Here is a 12,005-nt window from a genome sequence, read left to right on the forward strand (position 1 = left end):
CCCCTCATAGTACAGCGGTGTGTCTGACGGCGGGTGTGCACCACCACCGTCAGAGACACTTGATTGCACTATGAGGGACCCTGTGCCAGTGCTCGCGCCCAAGAGTCGGCCTACCCACCTGTCCAGGGCAACGGCACTCGCACGGTGTCGTGCGGTAGGTGGTGACCCCGGCCATGGGGGGGAGGCAGCACAGTTAGGGAGTTTTAGAAAGTGGCATATGTTGATGTTGGACATTCAGCTGATGCAAAAGGCGAAATAGGTGAAGTACCAGGAAGAGGTGGACCAAAGCAAGCCATTTTTCTGTCACCCTATGTGTCATCAGGGGAAGGTGGGACAAAATCCTTGGAAACCCATGTGTGGTTCATTTTAATGAAGGTTAGATCATCCACATTTTGGGTTGACAGACGGGTCCTTTTTTCTGTCAGGATTGATCCAGCTGCACTGAAGACTCTTTCCGATAGCACACTTGCAGCTGGGCAAGCGAGCTCCTGTAAGGCATATTGGGCCAATTCAGGCCAGGTGTCCAGTTTAGCGGCCCAATAGTCAAAGGGGAATGACCTGTGTGGGAGAACATCGATATGGGAGGAAAAGTAGTTTGTTACCATAGTTGACAACTGCTGTCTCCTGTCACTTTCCATCGATGCAGTATTACCAGTTGTGTGAGCGGTATTTGAAAAATCAGTCCACAACATTGTCATGAAACCCCTGTCTCCAACGCCACTTCTGCTGTGTGCACCACGAACACCTCTGCCAAGCTGCCCCCGGCCCGTACGGCTCGTGTGAGAACCATCACCGCTGCTGTGTGCTGGGAATGCCTCAAGCAACCGATTTACCAGAGTTGCTTGTTTATTAGCCAATATTAGGTCAAGGTTCTCCTGTGGCATGATGTTTTGTAATTTGCCTTTATAGCGTGGATCCAGGATGCTGGCCAACCAGTAGTCGTCATCGTTCATCATTTTGGCAATGCGGGGGTCCCTTTTTAGGATCCGCAAGGCATAATCTGACATGTGGGCCAATGTTCCCGGTGTCAATGATGCACTGCGAGTGCTGGGTGGAGGAGCACTTTCTGGCAAATCCACATCCCTCCAGTCATGCACAAACCCTGTACCAGACCTTGCCACGCCAACATTTTCACTTGCCCCACGAGATGCATCCTCCTCCCCTAAGTAATCATCCCCATCATCCTCCTCCTCCTCCTCTTCTTCCTCCACCTCGTCCAGGAGAGGTCCCTGAGCAGACAATGGCTGAATGTCATCAAGGATTCCCTCCTCCTCTTCCTCCTCATCAACATTGGCTGCAGACGCCTGCTCCTTAAGGTGCGTCAAAGTTTGCATGAGCAGACGCATAAGTGGGATGCTCATGCTTAGGATGGCGTCGTCTGTGCTTACCAGCCATGTGCATTCCTCAAAACACTGAAGGACTTTACAAAGGTCTTTCAGCTTCGACCACTGCACACCTGTCAACTCCATGTCTGCTCTCAAAGTGCCTAGCCGTGTATCCTCCCACAAATGCATTATGGCCTGCCTCTGCTCGCATAGCCGCTCCACCATGTGCAGGGTGGAGTTCCACCTTGTTGCAATGTCGATAATGAGGCGGTGGTTGGGAAGGTGGAGCAATCGCTGCAGCTTCTGCATACGAACGGAGTGTACAGGCGACCGGCGGATGTGCGCGCACAGTCTTCGCACCTTCTGGAGCAGGGCTGTTAACTCCGGATCATTTTTGAGGAAGCACTGCACCACCAGGTTCAAGGTGGGAGCCAAGCAAGGTATGTGGCTGAGTTTTGAAAGGACTATGGCTGCCACAAAATTACGGCCGTTATCACTAACTACCTTGCCTGCCTCAGGATGTACACTGCCCAGCCATGACTCAGTTTGTCGCTTCAAGTACTCGGCCAGCACCTCGGCGGTGTGTCTGTCGCCCAAACACATCATCTGCAACACAGCCTGCTGACGCTTTCCACTAGCTGCTCGATAGGGGGACACATCGTGTGCAACAGTGGCAGCTGCAGATGGAGTGCTCGTACGACTGCGCTCTGTGGACGAGCTTTCGCTTCTGGAGGAGGTGGAGGAGGAGGATGGTCGAACGCCTACAGCCAACTGTTTCCTATACCGTGGGCTAGGCAGCACTGTCCCACCACCGCTGTCCCCTGTGGACCCTGCATCCACCACATTAACCCAGTGCGCAGTGATGGACACGCAACGGCCCTGGCCATGCCGACTGGACCATGCATCAGTTGTGAGGTGCACCTTTCCGCTCACTGACTGCTTGAGTGCATGGACAATGCAGTCTTTCACATGATGGTGGAGGGCTGGGATGGCTTTGCGAGAGAAGAAGTGGCGACTGGGTAGGTCATAGCGTGGTACTGCATAGGCCATGAGTTCGCGGAAAGCTGTGCTTTCCACCAACCGAAAGGGCATCATCTCAAACGAGATTAGTTTGGCAATGTGGGCGTTCAAACCCAGTGTACGCGGATGAGAGACTGAGTACTTTCTTGACCTACTCATAGTGTCTGGGAGGGTGAGCTGGACTTGAGAGCTGCATATGGTGGAAGTAGCGGTGGACAGGGCGGACTGAGAGAGGGTTGATGATGGTGATGGAGTTGGTGTTCTTTCTGATGGCCTAGAATCAGTATTTCGTTGATATAACAGTGGGATTCCCTAACTGCTGTGGCCTTGCAACGACACCTCAACATTTGCTGCTGTGCTAACCGGTGGGCTTACAGTGGGGGAAACAATGTAGCGTTGCTGACTACCTTCGTTGTGATCAGTTGCACATGTGGCACTTGAGGTTTCGTGTTGTGTCCACGCTTGCAAGTGCATGCTGGTTAAATGTCTAAGCATGCAACTGGTATTCAAATTTTTCATATTTTTCCCTCGGCTAAAGGTCTTTGCGCACTTCTTACAGATAACCTTGGCCTGATCATGAGGATTTTGTTCAAAAAAGTGCCACACTGCACTCTTCCTACTTTGGCAGACATTTTGCGGCCTAGCACGCTGTGATCTTTTGACTCTCTGGACAAGCTGTCCAGCAACTCTTTTGATGTTTGGAACCTGTCTTTGGAGTGCTCCGGGCCTGCTAGATAACAGCTGTTGCGATGTCGATGTCTGCTGTGGATGCTCCTCATCTGAGCTATTGGAAGCAGCACCCTCTTCCCCCAATGGATGCCAATCTGGGTCAACAACTGGGTCATCCATCACCTCCTCTTCTATGTCATGTGCACCTTCCTCTGTGTCACCGTGTATGGTGGTATAGTGTGCGGGAAGGGGCACCTGAGTCTCATCAGGGTCAGAATCTGGCTCTGTACACTGCGAGGACAATATAGTGCTCTGAGTGAATGTACCAGCAGAATCATCCATCAGCGGCTGTGCATCAGTGCACTCCATGTCAGATTCATCTTGGCCTGGGTAATTCACCATTTGACTTGATAATCCAGGCATGGTATGTGAAAACAGCTCCATGGAGTAATCAGTAGTATGGCCTGCGTCATCCTTCAATCTTGGTTGGGGTGAAGGACACAAGGAAAGGTGTGGTTCATGAACATGAGCCTCCAATGACGACTCAGTGCTTTTACTTTTTACAACTGAAGAAGAGGAGGCGATAGAGCTGGAGGCTGAGTCAGCAATGTAAGACAAAACTTTTTCCTGATGCTCTGGCTTTAAAAGCGGTTTGCCAACTCCTAGAAAACTAAGCGTTCGAGGCCTTATGTAGCCAGACGATGACACAGGGTCAGCATCTCCTGCATTCGGTCCTATTTTGCTCTTGCCACTACCATCAGATTCACCACCAACACCATCATTACCAGCTGCCAACCCCCGCCCAATTCCACGGCCTCTTCCACCAGCCTTCCTCATTTTTGGTAGAAATGTAGACAAAATCCAACAAACTATATAGTAATGTAAAACAAGGTACAAGGTGTCTATAGGACAGGGGAGATTTTGAATTTCTGCACACACTTGTGGACAGTGGACACTTTTGGATTGTGTGAGGCCCACTGATATCTGAGCGCTATGTGACAGGATCGATGGCACTGCTGTGACAAAAGTGACTAGAGGATAAGGGAGATTTTGAATATCTGCACACACTTTTGGACAGTGGACACTTTTGGATTGTGTGAGGCCCACTGATATCTGAGCGCTATGTGACAGGCTCGATGGCACAGCTGTGACAAAAGTGACTAGAGGATAAGGGAGATTTTGAATTTCTGCACACACTTGTGGACAGTGGACACTTTTGGATTGTGTGAGGCCCACTGATATCTGAGCGCTATGTGACAGGCTCGATGGCACTGCTGTGACAAAAGTGACTAGAGGATAAGGGAGATTTTGAATATCTGCACACTCTTTTGGACACTGGACACTTTTGGATTGTGTGAGGCCCACTGATATCTGAGCGCTATGTGACAGGCTCGATGGCACTGCTGTGACAAAAGTGACTAGAGGATAAGGGAGATTTTGAATATCTGCACACACTTTTGGACACTGGACACATTTGGATTGTGTGAGGCCCACTGATATCTGAGCGCTATGTGACAGGCTCGATGGCACTGCTGTGACAAAAGTGACTAGAGGATAAGGGAGATTTTGAATATCTGCACACACTTTTGGACAGTGGACACTTTTGGATTGTGTGAGGCCCACTGATATCTGAGCGCTATGTGACAGGCTCGATGGCACTGCTGTGACAAAAGTGACTAGAGGATAAGGGAGATTTTGAATATCTGCACACACTTTTGGACACTGGACACTTTTGGATTGTGTGAGGCCCACTGATATCTGAGCGCTATGTGACAGGCTCGATGGCACTGCTGTGACAAAAGTGACTAGAGGATAAGGGAGATTTTGAATTTCTGCACACACTTGTGGACAGTGGACACTTTTGGATTGTGTGAGGCCCACTGATATCTGAGCGCTATGTGACAGGCTCGATGGCACTGCTGTGACAAAAGTGACTAGAGGATAAGGGAGATTTTGAATATCTGCACACACTTTTGGACACTGGACACATTTGGATTGTGTGAGGCCCACTGATATCTGAGCGCTATGTGACAGGCTCGATGGCACTGCTGTGACAAAAGTGACTAGAGGATAAGGGAGATTTTGAATATCTGCACACACTTTTGGACACTGAACACTTTTGGATTGTGTGAGGCCCACTGATATCTGAGCGCTATGTGACAGGCTCGATGGCACTGCTGTGACAAAAGTGACTAGAGGATAAGGGAGATTTTGAATATCTGCACACACTTTTGGACACTGGACACTTTTGGATTGTGTGAGGCCCACTGATATCTGAGCGCTATGTGACAGGCTCGATGGCACTGCTGTGACAAAAGTGACTAGAGGATAAGGGAGATTTTGAATATCTGCACACACTTTTGGACACTGGACACTTTTGGATTGTGTGAGGCCCACTGATATCTGAGCGCTATATGACAGGCTCGATGGCACTGCTGTGACAAAAGTGACTAGAGGATAAGGGAGATTTTGAATATCTGCACACACTTTTGGACAGTGGACACTTTTGGATTGTGTGAGGCCCACTGATATCTGAGCGCTATGTGACAGGCTCGATGGCACTGCTGTGACAAAAGTGACTAGAGGATAAGGGAGATTTTGAATTTCTGCACACACTTGTGGACAGTGGACACTTTTGGATTGTGTGAGGCCCACTGATATCTGAGTGCTATGTGACAGGCTCGATGGCACAGCTGTGACAAAAGTGACTAGAGGATAAGGGAGATTTTGAATTTCTGCACACACTTGTGGACAGTGGACACTTTTGGATTGTGTGAGGCCCACTGATATCTGAGCGCTATGTGACAGGCTCGATTGCACAGCTGTGACAAAAGTGACTAGAGGATAAGGGAGATTTTGAATTTCTGCACACACTTGTGGACAGTGGACACTTTTGGATTGTGTGAGTCCCACTGATATCTGAGCGCTATGTGACAGGCTCGATGGCACAGCTGTGACCAAAGTGACTAGAGGATAAGGGAGATTTTGAATCTCTGCACACACTTTTGGACACTGGACACTTTTGGATTGTGTGAGGCCCAATGAATATCTGAGCGCTATGTGACAGGCTCGATGGCACAGCTGTGACAAAAGTGACTAGAGGATAAGGGAGATTGGATTGCTTTTAAAAAAGCAGTTTGCGGAGCAGTGGGTAAACAGCAATGCCAGCCTGTCAGGAAGCCTTAGAAGGCAGCCCAACAACCAACACTACTGATACACCACTATATAGCCTCCCCTTGCACTGCACACACAGTGACTGGTGTGTTGTGCAGGCCAAATTGCTAGCAGCAGAAGCAGTTTTTTTTTCTTCTCAGCAGGACAAAAAAAAAAATTGGGATTGCTTTTAAAAAAGCAGTTTGCGGAGCAGTGGGTAAACAGCAATGCCAGCCTGTCAGGAAGCCTTAAAAGGCAGCCCAACAACCAACACCACTGATACACCACTATATAGCCTCCCCTTGCACTGCACACACAGTGACTGGTGTGTTGTGCAGGCCAAATCGCTAGCAGCAGAAGCAGTTTTTTTGTCTTCTTCCCTGCCTAACGCTCTCCCTACAGAATCAGCAGCAACCTCTCCCTATACTAAGATCGGCAGAAGTAAGATGGCGGTCGGCGTGCACGCCCTTTTATACCCCCTGTGACACCCACCAAAGCAAGCCAATCACTTGCATGCCCTTCTGAAAGATGGTGGTGACCCGTGCCTAGGTCATCACGTTGCCCACAGTGTCCGTGGATCCTGATTGGCTGAAAAAGAGCGCAAAACAAACTTTTGAAACGCGACTTTGGCGCGTAAGTCGCCGACCTCGTGGCCGACCTCATCCTAGGGTCGGGTTTCGTTTCATGAAACCCGACTTTGCCAAAAGTCGGCGACTTTTGAATTTTTTCGACCCGTTTCGCTCAACACTACTCCTGAGCTCCCCTGAGCCAGTGTCCCTGCACTCCTTACGTTCCCTATACAGGCTCCGCACCTGTCGCCGCACGCGAACCTTATGCCCTGACTCGCCCTGAACCTAGTCCCTCGCTAGGGCATTGGCCGGTGCGGAAACTAATCCCACCACTGCACTAGATCACACATAAAAAACAACGAAAAAACACCAAGAAAAAATGTCCAAATTTAATTTATTAGCAACACATATATGAATAAATAAATTGTATATATAAAATATATGTATGTATACATGTATAAGATAAAATATGTGGTAATGGGGTAAGGAGGTCAATGCCAAGGGGCACAAACGGGGACCAAAATTAGCAACAATAAAATTACATATAAAGACAAAAAATTCATAAATAAATGGGTTCACTGCATAAGAAATAGCTATATATATATAACAATATAAGTGACAGTGCAAAAGTGAATGTGCAGAGCAAATATAAAATACAAAAAAACATAAAATAAAATAAAAAATAAAAAATAAAATATATATATTTTTGATATAATAATGTGTGACAAAAAAGTATATTAAAATATTAAGATTAGTGAATATATATAAAAAATATTTATATAAATATATATAAAAAATATATAATATATGAAGTAATAAGATAGTGGTTCAAACAAAAAACAAACTCTGTAATATTGTGCTCATGATAAACAAAGTAACACGCAAATTTACCCAAAAATAAAAAGTGAAAAAAGAGAAATAATAAACACTGTATGCAGTACCTTTATGCTGCAAGGGTCCCCGGGATGTGCCAGCCCCGACGCGCATTTCGGCGTGACCCCCTGACGAAGGTACGCCGAAACGCGCGTCGGGGCTGGCACATCCCGGGGACCCTTGCAGCATAAAGGTACTGCATACAGTGTTTATTATTTCTCTTTTTTCACTTTTTATTTTTGGGTAAATTTGCGTGTTACTTTGTTTATCATGAGCACAATATTACAGAGTTTGTTTTTTGTTTGAACCACTATCTTATTACTTCATATATTATATATTTTTTATATATATTTATATAAATATTTTTTATATATATTCACTAATCTTAATATTTTAATATACTTTTTTATCACACATTATTATATCAAAAATATATATATTTTATTTATTATTTTTTATTTTTTATTTTATTTTATTTTTTTGTATTTTATATTTGCTCTGCACATTCACTTTTGCACGGTCACTTATATTGTTATATATATATAGCTATTTCTTATGCAGTGAACCCATTTATTTATGAATTTTTTGTCTTTATATGTAATTTTATTGTTGCTAATTTTGGTCCCTGTTTGTGCCCCTTGGCATTGACCTCCTTACCCCATTACCACATATTTTATCTTATACATGTATACATACATATATTTTATATATACAATTTATTTATTCATATATGTGTTGCTAATAAATTAAATTTGGACATTTTTTCTTGGTGTTTTTTCGTTGTTTTTTATCTTAATTACCGAGTGTCCTTTATTATTCCATGAGTGCTAAGCTTTTATCATTATAACATCTTTTATTGCACTTTTTCCTTGAGTTCATTTTAACTAGATCACACATAAGGAAAGTCAAACAGGGGAAAGAGAAAACTTAGCTCTCTCTGTGCAAATGCTCCAGCACAGAGGCCAGCAACCGACTGCAGCCTTCCTCCTGAAAGCTGCCACCAAGTTCAGTCAGCGCTGCAAAGAACTCCCTTCTGTGACTCCTTCCACACCAGGACTCAGATTGAGCTGAGCAATCTCTCCAGCTCCTTCCACCACCAAGGTTGGTTGCAAATGAACAACTATCACCAACACTGATTGCATACCCTGAGACTCATTTATAGAGCCTAACACCTGATTTATAATTACAAATTAAACCTAACACTAAGGTGCGATACCACTCCCCACCACCGGGCAACTTAGAATGAAAGACACCACGTGTGATAATTCTAATGGCCACTGGGGGCAATTACGTCACACTTTGCACTTGACAAAGTAAAAAAAATTCACTTTGTCCAATTTAAAACTGTCAGATCATGACAGTACCCCCTCCTTAATGAGGGGCCTCTGGACCCTCAAGACCACCCCTCATTAGGGAAACACCTACAGCGGGGACGCCCAGACCCTGAGTTCACCCCACCATCACCTGAATTCAAATTTATGACAAACACACAGCTGGTATTGGCAATAAACTTTATTTTGGAGGCACCACTCATCTCCACAGCGCTGACCTGGGGAACGAGTTTATGTATGTGTAAGTTTGTTTGTTATGAGCTGATCAGGCTCCACAACACACATCCACAAGATGTTTTTTGGTGGCACCCATACACGCTCGTTCACACACAGGTCCGGAAAAGAACGTTTATTGCACACATTCGTTTGTCATAAAATTGGTGAACTCATTCAGGACCTGATAACAGAGGCGTCCCCCTGTGTCACCACACTCACACCCCCGCACTACACCATAGGGTACACCACCCTCCAACCCTTTCCACCACGAGGTCTGCGCCTCACAGGGTTTGCTAGCGGCGAGGGCTGAAACTTGCCCCTACTCTCCCACTGCACAATCGCTGCTCTCACTGGAGAGGAAGGGGTCCCCTGAAGAGAGACGGCAGAGACAGTAGTCCCAAGGCAGCAGCCCCCACACGACTGCCCCCAGCTGACTACTTCCCTAGCTCGCCAATCTATCCCCGGGTTGTGTTTTTTCAGCCAAGGGAAGCCTAAAACGATAGGTACTGGCATTCCCTCCAAGACGTAGCATGACAAGGACTCCTCATGATGTCCTATACGCAGATGGATGTTTTCTACGACTTGGGTAAGGCTTCCCTGGCTCAGTGGAACAGAGTTAATGGCCTGGACGCTTATAGGTTGGGCCAGCGTCCTACACTTCAGGCCATGAGTCTGGACAAAACGAGCATCCACCAGACAGACTCCTGCTCCGCTGTCCACAAGCACCGGTACCACCTCCGGTACCCCGCCAGCCAACACTTCTGCTGACATAATACCTTGGGAGGGCAAAATGGAGGAAATGTATACTCCCTGGTTGCTTCCCTCCAAACGACCAGGGGTCTGCGGCTTCTGAGATGACACAGATATTTTGGCACGTAATGGGCACGCCTTAAGGAAATGACCAGTCTGCCCACAGAAAAAACATGCCGACACCACTCCCTGAACCGTAGGCAGGCCTGAACACAATCCAACACCTCCTACTTGCATAGGTTCGTCCGGAGACTTGGCACGCCCTGGGCAGGCTCCCATGAAATGGCCCGGCTTCCCATTGGAAAAGCATACCCCCCCACCACGGCGAACCCCAGGCAACCCCCTATTTGTACCAACAACACCGGGCTGCCTGGGTTCCACCAACCGTACCGGGGGGTCCTCCCCCCCGGAGAGGACTACAGGGGGCACATTTTGTGTATGTCTTTCCCTAAGGCGTCTATCCACCAGGATGGTGAGGGACATGGCGGCCTCCAGCGACCTGGGGGCGGCGTACTGCACCAGAGTGTCCTGCAACTTAGGAGACAGACCCTGCACAAATTGACTCCTAAGTGCAGGGTCATTCCACTGAGTGTTAGTGGCCCATCTCCTAAACTCAGAGCAGTACTCCTCAGCAATCCGGGCTCCCTGTTTACACCTACAGAGTCGGGATTCCGCCAGAGAGACGCCATCAGGATCCCCATACACAAGCGCCAAAGCCGCAAAAAACTCGTCCACGGACTCTAAAGATGGTGAATCGTCCGGCAGGGAGAAGGCCCAGGATTGGGGATCCCCCTTCAAAAGCGACATAATGATTCCCACCCGTTGCTCTTCGCTCCCTGAAGAACGAGGGCGCAGCCTGAAATATAATTTACAGGCTTGCTGAAATACCAAGAATTGATCTCTCCCTCCAGAAAACCGGTCTGGGAGAGATATCTTGGGTTCTGGCTGAGCCTGTGCCTGAATCAAACCTCCAAAGCCCACCAACAGCTGCAGTTGCTGCACCATCTCACCGCGCAGCCCCCTAATCTCTTCAGTAAAGGTCTGCAGTACCTGGGTAAAGGTTTGCATTAGGTCCATAGCTCAGCAGAAAAAATTTTATGGTTGGTGATAATGTAACGGTCAACGTGTGACTGGACACAGCGCCTCCAGCAGGGCAAATTTATGATACACGTGACCCTGGATACAGCGCCTCCAGTGGGGCGAATTTAAATAATACCGGGACGTGCAGCCGGATACACCGCCTCCAGCTGGCGAATTTAAAAAGTACACGTAAAACTGGATACCCCGCCTCCAGCTGGCGAACTTAAACAATAAGGGGAAACACAGGAACAATTACAGTGGTGGGCCTGTAATAGGAAATAGGGACGTGGAGACCTCCTGAGCTCCCCTGAGCCAGTGTCCCTGCACTCCTTACGTTCCCTATACAGGCTCCGCACCTGTCGCCGCACGCGAACCTTATGCCCTGACTCGCCCTGAACCTAGTCCCTCGCTAGGGCATTGGCCGGTGCGGAAACTAATCCCACCACTGCACTAGATCACACATAAGGAAAGTCAAACAGGGGAAATAGAAAACTTAGCTCTCTCTGTGCAAATGCTCCAGCACAGAGTCCAGCAACCGACTGCAGCCTTCCTCCTGAATAGCTGCCACCAAGTTCAGTCAGCGCTGCAAAGAACTCCCTTCTGTGACTCCTTCCACACCAGGACTCAGATTGAGCTGAGCAATCTCTCCAGCTCCTTCCACCACCAAGGTTGGTTGCAAATGATCAACTATCACCAACACTGATTGCATACCCTGAGACTCATTTATAGAGCCTAACACCTGATTTATAATTACAAATTAAACCTAACACTAAGGTGCAATACCACTCCCCACCACCGGGCAACTTAGAATGAAAGACACCACGTGTGATAATTCTAATGGCCACCGGGGGCAATCACGTCACACTTTGCACTTTACAAAGTAAAAAAAATTCACTTTGTCCAATTTAAAACTGTCAGATCATGACACTACCATGGGCGGAGTTTGCGTTGAACAGCGCTGTGGCCGACTCCACTGGTCAGACGCCGTTTCTCCTTAACTACGGCCACCATCCGCGCGT

The sequence above is a fragment of the Dendrobates tinctorius genome, unplaced genomic scaffold (assembly GCF_039654945.1).
Source record: "Dendrobates tinctorius isolate UK_male_01 unplaced genomic scaffold, ASM3965494v1 ptg000029l, whole genome shotgun sequence".
NCBI lineage: Eukaryota > Metazoa > Chordata > Amphibia > Anura > Dendrobatidae > Dendrobates > Dendrobates tinctorius.